Genomic DNA, 20,368 nt, shown 5'->3' on the forward strand with positions numbered 1-20,368 from the left:
CTCCGGGTCTTCGACTGTGTAGCCTTTATTCATTTCCATGGCCAAAACCGTACAAAATTCACTTCACGTGCTCAGAAATGTGTCTTTGTGGGGTATCCCCTCCACCAACGTGGGTATAATTGCTATCACCCATCTTCTCGTAAGTATTTTGTCTCCATGGACATTACCTTCCTCGAGGATCAGCCCTTCTTTCCTGTTAGTCTTCTTTAGGGGGAAAGCTTGAGTGAAGAGACTAACTGGTCCTCCTATGTTGTTCCTTAGAATCAACCCCTATTCCTTCTTCCATCTCTGAAAATGTCTGTCCAGTCCTTCCTACCAACCAGGTTCCATGGATAACCTACTATAGGAAGAATCTTAGAAAGGAAGCAGTGCCACCTGTTGAACAACCGACTCTAGTCCATGATTCAGACCCTGCATCAGGTCCAAGTACATGTATTCCCGAAACTAATGATGTTGATATAAGTATGGAGACTGACAAATGCAGAGAGGATAAGGATGAAGGAAGTGGCAATATCAAAAGTGTGACAGATGAGGAGATAGTTGAGAATAATAGTAATATGAAGAATATGCCAGTAATTGGTAATGATACTAAAACAGTTGGTGATGATGTGGAGGATATCCATGAAATTCCTGATACACAGATGACTAATCATGCTGAGGAACCTAGAGAGTTGGAAAATCGTGATGCCTTTCTCGACCCTCCTATAGCACTAAGGAAAGGTACTCGTTCATCACGAAGTATTCTTTGCACAACTATATGACATATAGTAATCTTTCACCCGAATATAAAGTTCTCACTACCAGCTTAGACACTATCATGGTCCCGAGCAGCATTCGTGTAGCAATAGAGAGTCTGAATGGAGATCTGTGGTAAAGAAAATGAATATGTTTAGCTAAAGCATGCTAGACGGCATCTTCACCTGTGAGAGCAGAAGTGAAGATGTCATTCCTCCTGTCGAGAGAGAGAAGGTTAGAAGAATGCGTTAACTAAAATGAGAAGTACTTCCAGAAATGGAAGCAACCTTGTGTTCATTACGTTCAACCCCGTTTCACCATAGAGATGTGGGAACACTACCGATCACCGAGAGGTGTACGCCAAGGGAAAGCAAAACCGTAGTTATGTCTTTAACGCAATTAATAACTTGCGATGTTTATACTAGTTATCTTTTTTTACTTCTGTTTCATATATAAAGACTTGCCACCGCATAATACGATCCTTGTATAAGCTTCATAGTCAGTCTCCAACTTAGTATCATGTATCAGTATCCTGTATCTTGTATCATAATAGCTTAGGTTTACTTTTATCGCACTTTATTTTTTTACCGCATAATTTTACTTTACCGCAATTTTAAATACTTGTACACACACACTCTTTTTATTAATTGAGAAAACCCCAATCACATATATCATGAACGTAACGCATTAACTACGCAATCCTTGTGTTCGACCTCGGATCACTCCGAGAAACTTGCGGTGAAATTATACTTGGTTTCAACGCAGGGAAACTTGTGACAACGCATAGCATACTACAAGCATTCCATTAAAACGCATACATCTAGAAGTAGTAACATATATCATAAAGATCATAAGTTTATGGCGCCATTGTCGGGGACATGAGCTTGTAGCACATTATCTATCATCACAGTGCATGCATAACAAGGAATCTAATTTTAATGTTACAAGTGTATGGCGCCGTTGCTGGGGACATGAGCTTGTATCATGCATCATATATCGTAGTACGCATGCTTAAAATAGAATCTTCAAATTTAAGCCAACAAGTTTATGGCGCCATTGCTGGGGATTGGTAACGGTTAGTGCCGAGTACATTTATAGTATGTACAGGACAGATCTCTTTGTACTGACTGTTTATCGTGAAGAGTAGTCTTACAGCTTATGAGTACTGGAGTAATCCAAAAATTCTAAGCTGACCCAGAGATCAGGTGTATTTTTCGCGCAGGAGCACATCGGGACCAGATTAAGCACCGGAACTTCAAGATCTATGGTTGCGGAGAATGCAAGGTGCAACACATTCCCCATAACTGGTGTGATTCCCGAAAGAAGTAGATCAGCTTTCTTCCTGTATACATTGCGGGATGAGACTCGGATAAGAGCAATGTCCCTGAAGACATTGGGCGGGCAAGCTGAACCGCTTGCGGAGGTGTGGATTGTGTCCATCAAAAGAAATATCTTCCAGTCCATATCTCAATTCTATATTTACATGCTTGCTTTTAGATTCCTGTCTTCATTGATTTATGAACTTGCATTTTACTGCTTCATTCATTGTCTTTCAATGCTTATGAATTATGTATATGATTCATTTAATTCCCTTTGTATTATTTTTGTATTCTCTTTAATTTCTTTATACTTTTTTGTTCATAATCGATTATTCTAAAGCCTGGTAAATGATTGATTAATAAGAAGAAAATTATTACCGCAAAAGTCCTTGTGGCTTGCGTTGATGAAAAAAAAAATAATAAAAATAAAAACGAAAAATAATAATAATAAACAATCAACATCTGGTATGCATTGCGATAATGGGTGCATCTTGTACCAACAAGATACACTTTGCGTTCATCCAACTCAATGCATTGCGATTGAGGGGTGTGTTGCGCTTTGTATGTGTTCTTGTGCTTGTCCTTTAAAAAAGATGCACTATGTTCAGGTAGTGATGGTGCTGGTAGAAATCCGTCACCTGTCCTCCAAAAAATGCATTGAGTAAGGGTGTGTTGCAGGAATACATGTACGGTTTGTTGCCGTCCCTACAAAGATGCATTTGTGTTGATTGACATCATTGGCTTTAATTTTTTACCTTCGCCCATTCGAAATAAAACTCCAATTGAAAATTCTCTTTGCAAATCGAGAAGTCTAATCGCTTCAAGCTTCGAGACATGATGAATTTTGAGCTTGAAAGACGACGTACGACTCGTGCAACTTCATAAATGTAGGAGTGCGAACGGAAGGCTTTTTTAGTAGCTCAGGCTGCCACCACAGTATCCCTTGGGCCCATCAAGGCCACAACCTATAAAAGCGGGTTTCTTGTCTCTTAGGCTATTTAGACTTGGCTTCATTTTCCAAATAGAAAAGCTAAATCTCTCTGCATACCAAAACTTTTTATTTCTTCCCAGAACCGTTAACGATTTCCAGTTTTCTTTACTCCTGCAGTCCGTATGGAAGACCAGACTTCCCAGCCATTTTCTTCACTTCATCACCTTTGACAACCCAGCACATGCAAGAGGCAGATTCCTTTCTGCCAGCCGCCATCTCGCTCCTCAGCCACAGACTGTCCTCGAATCGCGCAGAAGACCCCGACGAAACCCCTTAGCAGCAGGCCACTCCAGATTCCAAGAGGAAGGCGAGTTCTAAAGCACCCACTCCAACAACAACATTCTTCTCTGAAAGTTGAGAAAAAGAATAAGAAGATAGAAGGTGTTGAGAGCATTCTCAGGCAACCTGGGAAAGAGGTATGACTGCCGGAGTGGAACCCTTTTTGGGTTACCATACCCGCGCTAGGGAGGTGAAGAAGAGAAGCGAAGGAAGAAGCAGCTTCTAGTCATCATGGAGACTAAGGAAACTACGCATGTAGAATTCTATTGAAGGACCCATCAGAGTGCCGTTCCCTGAAGGAGAGCAGCGGAGAAGTAACTTGAAAAAGGCTGAAGAGGATGAAGAAGATGAGGGAGGCCAGGTTGAAGAAGAAGCAAGAAAGAGTGAGAGAAAAGAATTGTAGGCGGGAGGAAGGCGCTTGAAGAAGGAAGAAGAAAGAAAAGAGGGCTGCAAGCCCAGAGTTACGGTGAATCCATCCTCCGTTAGGAGGACAAGGGGGAATTCATGCAAACTTAAGACACAACTGAAAAACAACTCACGACGAGAGAGAGGAAACCCCTGATGGAGGAACACCGAAGGTCACTGAGCTCCTTTGATTACGCATTGTAGAAGAGAGGAGAAAGAGGAGAAGAAAGAGGAGGGAAGAAGAAGGAAAAATGGTGCGAAGCACAACTCATCATCGTAGAGGGGTAGTCGAAAGAAGTATTACAAGATGAAAAGGGCGCCTAATAATGAAATATTGAGAGTCGAAGAAATAAAGAGGCTCTGAAGAGACAACGCCTTTCTGCTGGCCTTCGAGCAGTTTGAAAAGGAGAGTTTGAAACAAAAAGAGAGAAAGAAGGCAGAAGAAGAAAAGAAAAAAGAAGGCAAAAGAAGAGAAAAAAAGAAGGAAGAGAAGAAGAAGAAAGGAAGAAAAAAAGAGCAAAATTTATGTGTATCAGAAGAAAAAAGTAGGGCTTTGTTATGAATTTTCAGGTAGAAATGAAAAATTTCGATGTGTTTTTAAAGTTAAATGTGCCTAGGGGTTGAGCATCAGAGCAAACCAATCGACTACAAAATTTAGGATAGAATTGAGCAAATGCCTTAGTAGAAGATATGCTTGAGGACAAGCATATATTTTAAATTTAGGGTGTGATAACTTGTAGAAATACAAGTTATTTATACTGCTTTATTTAGAATTCGGCCAAAAGAAAGGAAAGTTGGTCAATTGTATGAAAATTAGTAAGAAATGCAAGAATTATAAATTTTCGTCAATACACCCACTGACACCATTCGATGGTAGGAAGGATATTTCAGGTCTGTTTTGCAGGAAATCAATTCACCTGTATACGTTCATGGCTCAAATGTAAAAGAAAACGATCTACGTTGCATTGCGCAATCATTCAGAAATGAATAGATGATCAATGCAATGACGACGCATGCGAAAATCGATCAAGAGCTAAGCGATTAATGCAATCTCAACAGCATCAGTAATAAAAAAAACACCGTATGCGGGCACACGATCGAAGATGCAAAAGAGCAACAGCAATTGCGGAAGATTCTGACACAGTGTACAGCTGCATTGTGCATTTCTATGGATTGATCCCGTAACAGAAGGAATATTCACCCACCATTTTCCAGATTTGCCATAACAATAAAGTGGGGTCCATACTACAGAGAGTACAAGCTGAACCTATAAATAGCCTCTGAAATTCTCACTAAGAAAATATACTTGATACAAGCATATTTTGATATTTTATATTGAGAGAGAGACTGGTCTGAAGAGGCTAATCGGAGAAGATTCGGGAAGATTTAAAAGACAAGTTCGAGGGGTGAGTTTCAAGGAAATCTTTTCTATCCCTGGCGTTGAAGCTCTGTACCAGGTCGCTCTACAGAGAGAAGCCCAAGAGGGAAGCTCTTCTCTACATTCACTCCACTGCCGGCAAGCAAACCCACCATTCAGATCTATGTCAAACGTTGGTACTTTTCTGTATTTGTTTCTATCTCTTTATCATTAAGTATTCATCTTCTTAGTCTATCATTCGCACCATGTATCAACGCTAAATATTAGTATTGAATGTCATGATCATTTTCATCTCCATCTTTCTGTCTATTCTCGTTCCTCCATTAATCGCTTTCTCTATGATGTTTTCTTAATCCTTTGGTTATTAGCATAAATCTAACAAGTAAATTCAATTTGTGCTAAAGAAATGAATATGTTTAGCTAAAGCATGCTAGACGCATCTTACCTGTGAGAGCAAAAGTGAAGATGTCATTCCTCCTGTCGAGAGAAGGTTGGAAAAATGCGTTAACTAAAGCGAGAAGTACTTCCAGAAATGGAAGCAACTTGTGTTCATTACGTTCATCCCATTTCACCACAGAGATGTAGGAACACTGCCGATCACCGAGAGTGTACGCCAATGGAAAGCAGAACCGTAGTTATGTCTTTAACACAATTAATAACTTGCGATGTTTATACTAGTTATCTTTTTCTACTTTTGTTTCATACATAAAGACTTGCCACCGCATAACATATCCTTGTATAATCTTCACAGTCAGTCTCAAACTCAATATCATGTATCAGTATCCTGTATCTTGTATCATAATAGCTTAGGTTTACTTTTATCGCACTTTATTTATACCGCAACTTTACTTTACCGCATAATTTTACTTTACCACAATTTTAAATACTTGTACACACACACTCTTTTTATTAATTGGAAAAAACCCCGGTCGCATATTATCATGAACGTAACGCATTAATACGCAATCCCTGTGTTCGACCTTGGATCACTCCGAGAAACTTGCAGTGAAATTATACTTGGTTTCAACACAAGAAAACTTTGTGACAACGCATAACATACTACAAGCATTCCATTAATAATGTATACATCTAGAAGTAGTATATATACATAAAGATCAAAGTTTACGTTACAAGTTTATGCGTTATTGCCATGGACATGAGCTTGTAGCACATTATCTTAATCACAGTGCATGCATAACAAGGAATCTAATTATTGTTACACCCTTGGGTTCGAGAGAGTCAGTTCAAGCATAGGGTATGTAACTGAGGAAGTCTTTATATGGGTTGAAACAGTCTCCAATGGCCTGGTTTTGACAGATTCACCAACCTTTGTTTAAAACACAAGAATATAAACAAGGGCACTCAGATCATACTATGTTACGAAAAAGTCAGACTAAGGAAGATTGCAGTCCTTATATGTACGTTGACTATATTTGTTCTGTCTAGAGACGATAAGGTTGAAATTATGAGGCTTAAAACAAAAATAGCCGAAGAGTTTGAGATTAAAGACCTGGTAAGTTGAGATACTTCCTTGGAATGGAAGTGGCCCGATCAAGAGAAGGTATTTCAGTGTCGCAATGGAAATATACACTGAACTTACTCAAAAAACAGACAACCAACTGACACACCCATGGAGTATAATGCAAAGCTTGGTGATACAAACAACAAATTCTATTAACAAGGAAAGGTATCAGAGATTGGTTGGGAAGTTGTCTACTTATCCACATGAGATCAGATATTTCATATGCAGTGAGTGTTGTAAGTCAGTTTATGCAGGCTCCCTATGAGGAAAACTATGCTGCTGTTGAATGTACCCTGGTACTTGAAGGAGACTTCTTAGAAAGGGCCTGATGTTCAGAAAAGCTGATAAAAGGTCTATCGAAGTGTATAACCGACTCTGACTGGGCAGGCTCTGTTGTTGATAGAAAGTCGACCTCTGTGTACTGCACCTTTGTCTAGGGTAACCTTGTCACCTGGCGAAGTAAGAAACTTGGGTTGTTGCAAGAGTATTGCTGAGGCTGAATACAGGGCGATGACTTAGGGATTTGTAAAGAAATCTAGCTGAAGAAGGTATTTTCTGATCTTCATCAGATAGTGAGCTTCCAATGAAATTGTTTGTGTAATAAAACAACAATAAGCATTGCAAACAATCCAATCCAACATGACATAACCAAACACATAGAAATTCACAGACACTTCATCAAAGAGAGACTGATATTTATGCCCCAACTTGAGGGGGTGTTGAAAGTAGGGTTTTAACCTAAGGGTATTTACGTAATTATCTTTAGCTCTAGGCTCCCTACTGTCTATTTATTTATTCTGTTCCTTTGTACTCTGTGTCTCAATTCAATAATAAGAAAAAGATCTGTATCGTGGTTTTTCTCCCTGTCTAGGATTTCTATGTAAGTTGTTGTTTGTTCTCTCTTTTCTCCTTTTCTTTTCTATATTTCATCAGAACATGTAGCTTGTCTTCTGATAATAATATTCCAACAATATTATACAAAGACAAAAACAACATTTCAACTCAAATCAAAGGAGGATATATTAAAGAAGATAAACCAAAACATATTTTAATCATATAAGCTTTTTTACATTCATATGTTGAAAAAAATGGTGACATCAAAGCACAATAAAATTGTTCTATAGGATAAACTAGTACGCTTGTTTACAATCTATTCACAACTTTTGAAAAATTGGTGCACAACATTAGAATGCAGCGACTCAGAGAACTCAAGTGATATTTATATAAAGAGGAGAAAATATATTGTATTCTTATATTATATGAAATAATGTAATTTTTTTCTTTCATTAGGATTTTTTCTTAGTAAGTTTTAACGAGTCATATTTTCATATATAATGAGCATCTAAAGGAGAGTATTATAGATATTATAATACACGTGTGATATAGATGTCCATGCTTAGTATTCAAAGACCAAATGACATTCTCCCACTACCCCATGTGTATTAGTGCATATGGACCATGTGTCACATACTTAGTGTCTAAATGTGCTTAATCATAGTTGCCAAAATTCCTATAAATAGTGATCATTTGTGGATTTTGTTGAGAGGTGTGTATTGGTAAGAAATTCAAAGAGAAATTTCATAATTTCCAAATTTTCTATAATTTCACATATTTTGTTACTTTAGTTATTTATTTATTTTAATATTATATTTTTTCGGTATTCGTATTCTCGTTGTGTCTCGTTTTGCTTTTTAATTTTACAACAAATATCAGTTTCTCTTTTCTTTTTTTCATTCAAACCAGCATGCCCAAAAGGTAGTAAATATAGAATTGGAAGAGCATAAAATAGAAAGGTGAAGAAAAATACTCTTTTCCCAGAACCCAACCAGACATATTGGAAACAGTAGTCAAAGTCTCCCTCCATTGTTGCATCTTGTTGAAGAATCTATCTTCAAGTTTGTTAAATGCTTCTCCAAATGTTCCATGTTGTTTTCGTACTTGAGATGGATCCACTTTGTAAAAGATAGGTAAAACCACTTGTCCATTGAATTTATTACACATAATGATTGTCACCAGTTCATTCAAACACCAACTCGAAGATGCATAATTTTCAGAGATTATAACAATCGAGATCTTCGATTCCTCAATAGCTTTCAGAAGAGATGCAGAAATTTCTTCACCCCTCGAAAGCTTGTTATCTATGAAGACATTGATTCCTCTTTGACGCAATGCCATGTTAAGATGACTCGTGAAGTTAGAACGAGTATCTTCCCCCCGAAAACTTAAGAATACATCAAAACTCCATTTAAAAATCGAGGAAGATGACCCACTTGCTCCATCCATATTGAAGAGTCTGGAAATAAATGAAAGAACGATGAAGAAATTAATGGGAAAGCTAAGTCAGAAGGTATAATTCAAAGCTGGTATACGTGAGTTTTCAAACAAATAAAATCTACTTATATGATGAAACCCAATGTGTGGGTGACAATTTCTTAAAATGATCTAACACACAACTCACCAAATTACCCAATCTAACTTAAGCCGTGCAACAGTACTGACAATAGACTCCAAATTAACTATGAAATCCGTTGTCAAACTAATGTGCCTCACTACACACTAATCATATAATTGTTTCAAAATCTAAAACCACCTCGATCGTAATTATTTCAAATAGTGTGAGGGCATGCATGTTTCAATTTACAACATCATAAACCTAAAAAATTGTATAATGGCATCCATGCTAATGTATCAGATTGAAAATGGTATGCAATATATTGGAAATTAGTTGTAGGTAACAACCTCAATAGGCTGGTCTTAAACTCTAAAAAAAAAAAAAGTTCAAAAAATACCATTGTCGTCGGTTTTGGATGGAAACCGTTAAAATTTTGTGTCAAAAATACCCTTCAACTTTCAAAACATTTCAAAAATATTCTTAATTTAATAAAAGTTCAAAAATACATTATCCGTTAGTATTTGAACAAAAATGGTTAATTCCTCGTAAAAAATGATTTTAGAACTTAAAAATATTTAAAAAAGTTCTTACTTATCAATTTATTTAAAATTTTCTAAGTTCGAAAAGAACCAATTTTAAAATAAATTATATAGATTTCCTCATTTTTTTTTGTCAAATAACTACTCTTATATTTCTCTTAATTTTTCAATTCTTAGCTACGGATTTTCTCAATAACTAGAATAAAAACCAAAATTTTAAGTTAAAACATAAAATACCCCAAAATTTCAAAATCAAAATCTCCTCTTCAAACATACCAAAACTATAAATAGTCAAATAAAAAAGTATCAGTCTAAATCATGTTGGTTCTTAGGAATTTAATATTTATTTTAGTTCTTAGATAGATTATCGAGCAAAAGAAGCCGTTAGGACATTTTCGATGCAATTTGGGCTTAAATAGAGCAATTAGCAAGCAATGAGAGGCAAAACGATGAAATCGAGCAAGGAGAGGCACGACATTGCGCAAGTGCTACGATACTTGTGTCCCATGCCATTCATAGAGATAGTCTGCTAGGCGTGAAGTCCTACCTTGTGGTGCCGCATCGCTATCCATTTGAGACACATGCATGAAAGGACATTTCTTCCAATTTTCTCTCCAAGACACACTTTGTGAGGGGGACTTCAGCATCACAACGTTTTGGTATGTTTTAGTTGTTGAGAAAATGCTAAAAATTGAAAAATTAAGAGAAATATGAGAGTACCTATATGTACGATAAATAGTCAAATATTTTTTTTATTTGACTCTTTATCGTTTTGGTATGTTTCAAGAGGAGATTGTGATTTTAAAATTTTGTGAAGTTTTATGGTAATTTATGTTCTAACTTAAATTTTCCATTTTTATTTTGGTTGTTGAGAACATTGGTGAAAGCTAAGAATTGAAAAATTAAGAGAAATATGAGATTATCTATATGAAGAAAGTGATGATATCTATATAATTTATTTTAAAATTGGTTTTTTCGAACTTAAGAAAACTTCAAATAAATCGATCAGTAGGAGTATTTTTTTTTTTTTAATTTTTTTAATTTTTAAAGTCATTCTTGTGACAAAGAATTAATTATTTTTCTTCAATACTAACGGTGAAGGTATTTTTTAATTTTATTAAGTTAAGGATATTTTTCAAACATTTTAAAAGTTCAGGGGTATTTTTGAAATAAACTTTAACGGTTTCCATCCAAAACTAATGACAAGGGTATTGTTTGAACTCTTTTTAAAAACTTAAGGATATTTTTGAAACTTTTGAAACTTTTGAAACATTTTTGACATAAAATGTAAAGTTCAGAGGCGTTATTTATAATTTAACCTTAAAAAAAAAGTGAGTAGACAAGTTTAGTGAGATGTAATTCCTAAATATAATAGTAACATAGAAAGTAAATTTGAATCAAAAGTAAAAGTCTTAGCTTAAAAAATTCACAAATACATTGAAAATCTAAGAATCTCATTACGCTTGAGACATAGCATTTGTAAATAAAATTTCGATACAGAATCAATGAGATAGCAAAACTCATCACTAAACTTGTAACAAAAAATTGATTATACTGTGTTATATTAATCTGAATACATGTAGTAGAGCAAACTATTAATAATTTAAACACAAAGTAACCCTTAAAAGGAAAATTAGTCGTGAACACAGAGCCCAGAGTTTATGTGTGTCAAAGTAGGCCTCCAAGATCTTATACTATATCACAAATACACTAGAAAATAAAACAGGGATTACACCTGAAACTTTGTAAATATGTAAATATAAGATAACAAAATTTCGTATTTTTTAACAAAATTAAAATTAAACTAATGAAGCTAATTAAAAAATAAACAACAATTACGGTGCAATAAAAAACTATAACAAAAATAGTTAAGCAAAAACTACCTAAAAAATAAATCCAAATAAAATTCAAATAACAATAGAACAACAATCAACCTGTAATTGAAAAAACAAGACAAAAATAATTAATCAAAATGCACTCGATACACAATTACTTTGTACTTAGGAAAATAAATTTCTATTTTCCGAACAACTTAATGAACCAATAAATTAAACAAAAATAAAAACATAATAACCTTATTTTGGAGGAAAAACAAATTTTACCATAAAAATGGTAACCATAAAACAAAAACTCAAAATCACATTGAAACCAGAAACCAAAGTTGTAATAATTTTTGCTTTTAGTACTAGAGAAGTAGAGAATTTGAACCACAGATCCTAATTGAGCTATATTCACTTTGACATTAATAACTCTAGCTTCAATCGTAGATTAAAGCATCATGTCATTTAATTAACAACATAAATCTTAATTTGCCGCTAAAAATGTAAAGGTAAGGTTTTCCCTAGTCGGAAGGAAATAGAGAGTCAGCGTAAAATGTTCATCCTTGCCGACTAAAACGATACAACTACTTTGTTTATTTGATTAATTTCTAAATAAATTATCTTTCATAACTCAATATTATATTGAATCTTCAACTTCACTCCAATTTTTTCCCTCTCTATTCTCTATTCAAAATAAATATTAGGATTTTATATTCCATTTTCTTTCTTTTACTTGATTCAACTCCAAACAAGAGTACACAGACGGATCCATAAAATTTCTTGAATAATAGGAAAATAAAACTCATATTAGTGATTGGAAAAAAAAAAAAAAAAATAGAAAGAGAAAGAGAACTCTTGGGAACTATCATCAAATATTTTTTCATTTCTTTCAAGCTTTTCTCTAAATGACGGCTTACCGTGTCTGGATTCTTGTCTATAAGTTTATACGAGCTAGTTTCACTACCAACCGTTTCTTCATGTTGAATGATATAATATTATATCATCTAATACTTTGCAACAACTCGGAGCTCACTCTTTCCCATTCTTTCCTCAAGTACCTTTATTAATTCCTCTTTGGTGGCTTCTTCCGAGAACCATTCTTTTCTGTCTCTTTCTATTTCTTTTTCTGCGAATTTTTTTCTTTTTAACATTCGAGGGATATAATGCGAAAAATGGCTAAAACTAAAAACTTTATTAAAAAATGAGCATCTTTCTAGAATGTGGTGTTCTTAACCTTTTGAAGTGTAAGATTATCTTTTTACCCTTGATTACAAAAACCTTCAATTTCTAGAAAATTTATCACTCCTCTCTTGTGGAAAATTGCTAAAATTATCCTAAAAACCAAAAACTTTATAAAAATGACCTGCTTTCTAAACAGTATTATTTTTACCTTTATGACGAGTGGAATTTTTTTTTTTTTTTTTTTTTTTTTTTTTTTACCATTAGGTTACAAAAATATAAAATGCCATAAAATTATTTCTCCCTCCTTTCCCATCTTCATCTACTTGTCTCTATCTTCTTATCTGTCTCCTCTTTCAATTGAACTTTTTTCTTTTAAATTTTGTTCTATAACAGTTTTTTCTTTCTCGCTGCCTCACCTCAATAATCTTCTTCCTTCCTCTATCTCTCTCTCTCTCTGTCTCTCTCATCCCACCATGGCTTGAAGACCACAACTCAAAAAACATTGTGTCATCAAAATTGAAGGCCAAACAATCTTTCACATGGGTTGAATCATTAAATTAGCTGACTCTTAGAATGTAGATCTTGAAAAGTTACATGATTTCTTTTAAGAAAAAACTCCATCCAATTTGATCAACTATGTTCAAAGTTATGACATCTCAATAAGCTTAGATCATTTCAGCTTTTAGGGTATTAAAAGTAAGGATGCCTTTAACATCTTCTCAGTTTATATACATGATTAGAAAGATCACACATGAATAATATGATTGACGCCCCTATACTATCTTGTTGTTGGGATTTGTGCTCTATATCCGTGTTATTTAATAAATTATTTAATTATATTATTTGCAATAATAAATTATCTATTACCATAAAAATTTAAGGATATTGATGTAATCTTGAATCGTATGTAGTTGACATACGGGTGAATCATGTTCAATATTTAACTTAAAGGATCTATAGTATATGAATAAGATTAAGTATCTTATCTTGGTGATACTATAGATACAACACACTTTGTAATTGTTACAAATGATATGATCTAAGTCGTTCATGTGGAGACATGTGAGTGAGCTATCATATGAAGGGTTGAATGCTTCGATCCCATAACAGAAGCGATGGAATTGTGTTCTTTGATTTCTTGAAAATAATTTAAAATAGAATAAACATAAAGGGGGAGTTAAGCACTATACCATTGCCGATACGTACCTATAGAAAAAGCTCTTCTCGAACCGGTATAACCTCCTCAAAGTCATCATTTTCCACAAGATTTTCCTTGCTATGATGCTGGATAGGATTTGGTTTGTGGGAATCCCTCTTAAAATATGTGATGGTAATTGATAGCACCAAAAATGTATTATCTTATTTCGCTTAATTCAAAGTCGTTACTAGGTTTTATGTGTTTATTAAGTGATTTTACAAGCATCGAGCACCTGAGAGGTATGTATGGCGTTAATATCGAAATGGAGCTAAAAAAGGTCAAAACAGAGCTCAAATGCGTCAATCGGAAAAGAGAGAGCATCGTGTTGCTAGGTACCTATTCGAAGGCCTTCTGGGACCAAGGACAAATAATTTTTAACCGCTCTTGCGAGCTTGTAGCTAGTAGGAATAAGTCATTTCCACAGGAAATTAAGGACAAACCTAAGCAAATAGTGAATTCATGTAACCAATGGGAGGGGGGAGGGTTTGGTAATTAAGTGAAATTGAAATTTTTAACAAATTAAAGTGCAAGAAATTTAAAGAGAACAAGTTTACTTTGTGAAAATCGGTACAATAAATTCAACTTGGGGATAGGCGAGACCTAGTTCACTGCTTATCTTTGGAACAAAATAATTTAGCTATTGCTTGTGTACACCCAACCATATTCCAACTAAACTCTAGATTCCTAGCTAGTGATCGATGAAATTCATTAATCAAGTAAACATCGCCAATTACTTTGAAAAATAGTTCCCTTAGGAATTACCGTGATTCGCATTATGCACATCGAAAGATTGTTCAGATAATGAAAAACTAGTTAGCCTACGTTTAGCATTCGATTTACTCTTGGTTTTCATTAGTTTTGGAATTTCAATCTTTGAGTTTTAGGCTCAAGTGGAGATTCCTTAACCAAAGGTGTCACTAAGTTCATTCAATACAAGGCAAATATGTTGGGGTTGATGTCCTAAATCTTGTAGGGTCCTACAGTTTGTAAACTTTGTATGATCAAACTCTTATGTGATTAATAATATATGATATTTTTTTTCACTTTGTCTATAAAATATGTGATATTTTAGTTGTATTAACCACAAACCAATAAACTAGCATCCGATATAAACATGTATGTGGAGATATATAGGTGGATCATGTTTAAGTGATAACCTAAATGATCTGTAGTATATGGATAAGGCTGGGTACCTTATCTTGCTGACACTATGAGTATGACCCGCTTTGTAGGTGTTACAATTGTTGGAGAGTACAACAAATGATATAATCCTAATCATTCATATATTAGACATGCGAGCGGGGATATTCTATACAAAGGAGTTTGTATAAGATCGAACTACGAAATGTTTAGTTTCATTATATAACACCATTCATAATAGAGACTTACATTTCACCAGGATAACTATAGGTAACATGACTTGAATCTTGAGTGAGTTGTGAACTCCTACCTATGAGGGCGGTCCTATGATTTGTATGGGTGAGAGTGGCCAGATCGCTGACTCAACAAGCCTACCTTTTTAGGGGTTCGTCTGATTGGGGAGCTGGGAACACAACTATACAAGATGGAATTCACTCCCTCCCCGAAGCAAGGGTAAGTAGATAAATTGTTCCTTTAAGGGCTTATTCCGAGTCTTGAACAATGTGACACCACACCCTCTCCTGGCTCGAGAGGTGTTTAATCAAGTGGAACTATGTGTATTGTTCATTAAAGGGATCTTAAGGAGATAGATGTAACTACAGGAGAAAAATGGTAATTTGGCCCAATTGTACTTACGCACAATTTGTGAAGGGTCATCGTACTGTTGATTGGTTACATCCAGTGGACACAGAAATATATATGTAGTATGAAGAGTGCAGCTGTCGGCCTTTAATGGAGTGTCCGACAGTCAACGGATGGTGGATAATGTAATTAAAAAGTTTAATTAATTATTCATGTATCGTTGGAGCTTCAAGCTACAAGTCCATAATATCCCCTTGGTAGCTCAAGAGAATTTAGTTAAGAATTAGTTTTTGGGTTAATTTGAATTTTTCAAATTAATAAGAGAGATTTAATTATATATGATATAATTAAATTGTTTCAATTATATATATGATATAATTGTCATAATGTATTTGATACATTATTGTTTAATTGGAAGAAATAAATATTTGAATGGGATTTAAATATATTTTCTATGAATGTGATTCATATTTGTTAAATTTAATATAAATATGATTTATATTAAATGCCATAAAATTATTTGTTAAATTTAATATAAATATGATTTATATTAAATGCCATAAAATAGAGAAAAGAAACTATAGTTTATATTGTATATGATACAATATTAAAACTATAAGTTATGTGTTATATTTGATATAACATATAGTTTAATACTAAATATAATATGATAATTAGTTATCATATTTATTTATATTATTTTATTATTTTGAATAATAACTTTCCTCTTTCTCTCCAACCACCTTAGTGGGTGGTTATTCAATTTTGTGGCAAAAGGAATAAAAGAAAGTAGTTTCTCTTCTTCCTCTATGTCTGAACACTACGAATTGCTAAATGATTAAGTTTTGTAGAACGGTTCTGTGCATTCTCTCAATCTTCTTCCTCCAAACTCAAACAATCCCTCCTAACCAAAATAGTTAGAGCCCACCACTTCTAGGTTCTAACCCTGAGAATACCAAAGGCTCATTGTGGTTGTGTCTCTATTTGGTTCAAGAAGTTCTTGAAGAAAGTCTTCAAGAGGTTGCTGTGTTCGTGACTGTTTAAGGGAATTACACGAAGAAAGGTTCTTCAAATGTGATATCACTTGAACCTTTTTTTTATTGTATCAAACATGTTGTAATTTACTTTAATGCATATCTTGTATGTTTACTGTAAATTTAGTTTTCAATAATTAATAAAATTTGGACGATCCACTTCTGCTCAAGGATCTTCTTCAATACGAGTTCCTTCAATTGGTATCAGAGCCAGGTTGTAGTTTTGATTCAAAATTCTAGGTTGTAGTTCTGATTCTAAATTCCATTTTTGTATTGAATTCGTTTACAGTAGTGGTGGGTTTTACATTATGCATTATGTTTACATGATAAATGTATGTGGATTGTTTATTGATGGATGTTTGCGGGATATAAGTCTCTGTTTTTGGCTTTCTGTTTAATTTACAAAGTTGGTTCGTAAAGGTCCCTGCATTTTTGTGCAATAAATTGCAATCGAGTATGTATTTGTTTAAGTTTTGAGTCACTCGTGAGGCTTCAGAAGAAGGGTTTCAGTGCGTTTCGATGGTGAAGACGAAACAAAGGTTGTAGTATCGTGTAGCTAGAGCTATACGATCGTTTAGATTTCGTTATGCAATCGTGTAAAGTTTACTACACGATCATGTAGCATTTGCTAAACGATCGCATAGCTAATTCTATGAGATTGTGTAGAGTTTTCTACATGATCATGTTGCGTTGGCTACATGATCGCGTAAGCGCTCGATGGGTAGACGATCGTGCGGTATATGATACTCGACAGAAGCTTGCGTGCTAAACGATCGCGTAGACTATCATGCTCATCGCATAGTCAGTAGCTACACGATCGCATAGTATACGATACTCGATGCACGCTACACGATCTTGTAGACTATCATGATCATCGCATAGTCCAAAAGCTACACGATCATTTATACTCGACGCCTCGTTACTTGACGATCACGAGTTTGCTACACGATCAGCTGCAAGGGTTCTTGGTGGAGCGGTATGAGCGATTCAAGACCCGGTTCACTTATTTTGAACTAGTGGACTCAACTTTTGTATAGATTAGCTGTTTAATTTCCAGTTTTAGAGATTGTCTATCCTGGCCATCAACTTTAGTTTAAATATACATATGATGTATATTTATTTTATATGTCATAATGTATGTCATATAGTTTTTTTAAACCCACCATAGGTTATGCATTTATTTTCATGCTCATTTTATATTATAGGTGTTATAATATATTAGTATGCATGATTTAAATTACATAAAGCATGCTCATGCATCATATAATATAAGAGTTATAGTATATGTATGTATGCATTATAGCATATCCATGTATCATTTATATTATAAATATTATAATATAAGGTTGAATGGTTGTATGGATTGTATACTATAGCATAGTTCATTACTTATTTATATAAATGTTATATATTTGTAATGAATGAACATTGCATGAAGCATGACACTACCTTAGGTTAATTTATAAATGTTATAATAACTTATGGATGTCATTCATGTGATGGTTGGTTTTAATTGTTTCATTTACTTATAAGTGTTATAATAAATGAAATTAGAATTAAAATCAATAATAAAGAGTTACATGAAAACCTTAGGCTTTAATCATTTTTTAAAAGTGTTTTAAAATTTGATTGATATAGACCTAAGATCACATTTCTAATGAGATTAAAAAATTAAGTTTAATCTTTTAAATTGGTTTAATAAGATTAAAATGATTCATATTAAAAATTAAATATGTAACAAATGTATCTATAAGGGACCTTTTGTCTAAGGCTGGTTCTGGCTAGGCTGGGGTATTTAAGTCGATGGAAATGTCGCACCCCTATCTGGGAACCTACCTGGAAAAGTGAATTAGATAGATTTGTTACATGCATACAAATTTGATGAAAGTCTATTAAAGAGTTTAATGGGACTCGATCAAAGTTGTTTAATCATCAAAGACAAGAGTTGTTTTTTAGAAAATTAAACAAATACTTAGATAAAATCAATAGCTGGATTTTCTAAGTTAATGAACCTTAGGTAGAACACTAAGTGGGTAGAAAATGGGTATATGATACTTTACTTTAACCTCTACACGTTTCTCCCCAAAAGTTCACACCGTGAGATCTACTCTCGGCCTCGAGGTATCATGGGTGTCCCCCTATAGGTGGCATTTGGGTAGGTCAATACTAAGGTTAATGGAGAGAGTGTTTATAGTAAGTGGGAGCAGGATGTGTGACAATATATCCCTCGATCTCTGTCATTAGATTGGATAAAGTTTCATGCATCGCATCGTGGCATCGTGAGTGTTCCTCTAAAGGATGACAGTTTTGCATGACGCTTTATTTGATCTCCATAAATGTATAGGGTTGCTTTAGTCTCTTGTTCTAATCGGCTTTTTCCTAAGGTTGGCTCATTAAGGTGGGACTCTAGAACCTAAAATGAGGGTTACACTTATACAGAATTATTAAGGATGTTAACAAATTATGGACTGAACAATGGTGACTATTAGCTACAGTTACAAGATGTTGTTTCTGTCTAATGGTTGAGAATGTCTCATTTCAGTGAAAGAACACTTGATCACCCTACGATGACTTTTGTCCTGCCTCACTGAAGCATCATTGCAAAATAGATGTCACTTAGGGTACACTAGACTATTTTGCTAAAACTTGATTGGTTTTCTAAAAGTGGTTTAATGCAAGTAGACTTAATTAAGTTTGTTCTTTTTTAGCAATATAAAATGGCTACCACCACACTAAGTTTACTTGCCGCCGAAAAATTAACTGCCGAAAACTACGTTAGTTGGAAAAACACCATAAACACGATTTTAATCATTGATGACTTACGTTTCGTCCTGATGAAGGAGTGTCCTCCCATTCCACTTCCTATTGCTGCTCGAAATGTTCGTGAAGCATATGAGCAATGGACAAGGGCAAACAAGAAGACCCGAGCGTATATCTTTGCAAGCCTTAACGAAGTCTTGGCCAAGAAGTATGAGCCCATAGTCACTATACGTGAGATCATGGAGTCGTTGAGGGGAATGTTTGGACAACCGTTCGCACAGGTTAGGCATGAAACTCTCAAATACATCTTCAATTAACATATGCAAGAAGGATCATCTATTTGGGAACATGTTCTCAACATGATGATCCACTTCAACGTGACAGAGGTCAACGGGTCAAGCATCGATGAGGCCAGCCAGGTTAGCATAATTCTAGAATCTTTACCAAAAAGCTTCCTTCACTTCCGTAGCAATGCTGTTTTGAAAAGGATTGACTACAACTTGACTACTCTGCTTAATGAGCTGCAGACTTTCCAATCCTTATTGAAAAGTAAGGAGAAGAAGGGTGAAGCAAAGGTTGCTTCATCATATATAAAGTTTCAAAAAGGTTCGACTTCAGGAACTAAGTCTTCATCTTCTTTCTCTAGCACCAAAACGTGGAAGAAGAAGAAGGGTGGAAAGGGGAAGACTGCTGCTAACCCAAGGTTGCTACTCCAAGGTGTTGGGGTTGATGCCCTAAATCTCATAGGGTCCTGTAGTTTGTAAACACCTGTATGAACAAACATTTATGATGTAATAATATGAGATATTTTCTTCACTATTGTCTATGAAATATGAGATATTTTATTTGCATTAACCATAAACCAATAAACTAAGATCCCTGGTTATCGTTGTAGCTTAAGCATGTATGTGGATACATACAAGTGGATCATGCCTTCAGTGATAACCTAAATGATCTGTAGTATATGGATAAAGAAGGGAAACCTTATCCTGGTGACACTACGGATACGACCCGCTTTGTAGATGTTACAAGTGTTGTAAAGTGCTACGGATGGTCTAATCCTGATCATTCATGTGGAGATATGCGAGCGAA

General features: G+C 34.6%; 1 pseudogene; it reads right to left on the reverse strand.

Moving 5' to 3' along the window:
• LOC120079241 overlaps positions 1 to 12,513 on the reverse strand; it is a 19,233-nt pseudogene extending 6,720 nt beyond the window's left edge.
• Between the last annotated feature and the right edge of the window lie 7,855 nt (positions 12,514 to 20,368).

This window comes from Benincasa hispida, chromosome 6 (assembly GCF_009727055.1).
Source record: "Benincasa hispida cultivar B227 chromosome 6, ASM972705v1, whole genome shotgun sequence".
NCBI classification, from domain to species: Eukaryota; Viridiplantae; Streptophyta; class Magnoliopsida; order Cucurbitales; family Cucurbitaceae; genus Benincasa; species Benincasa hispida.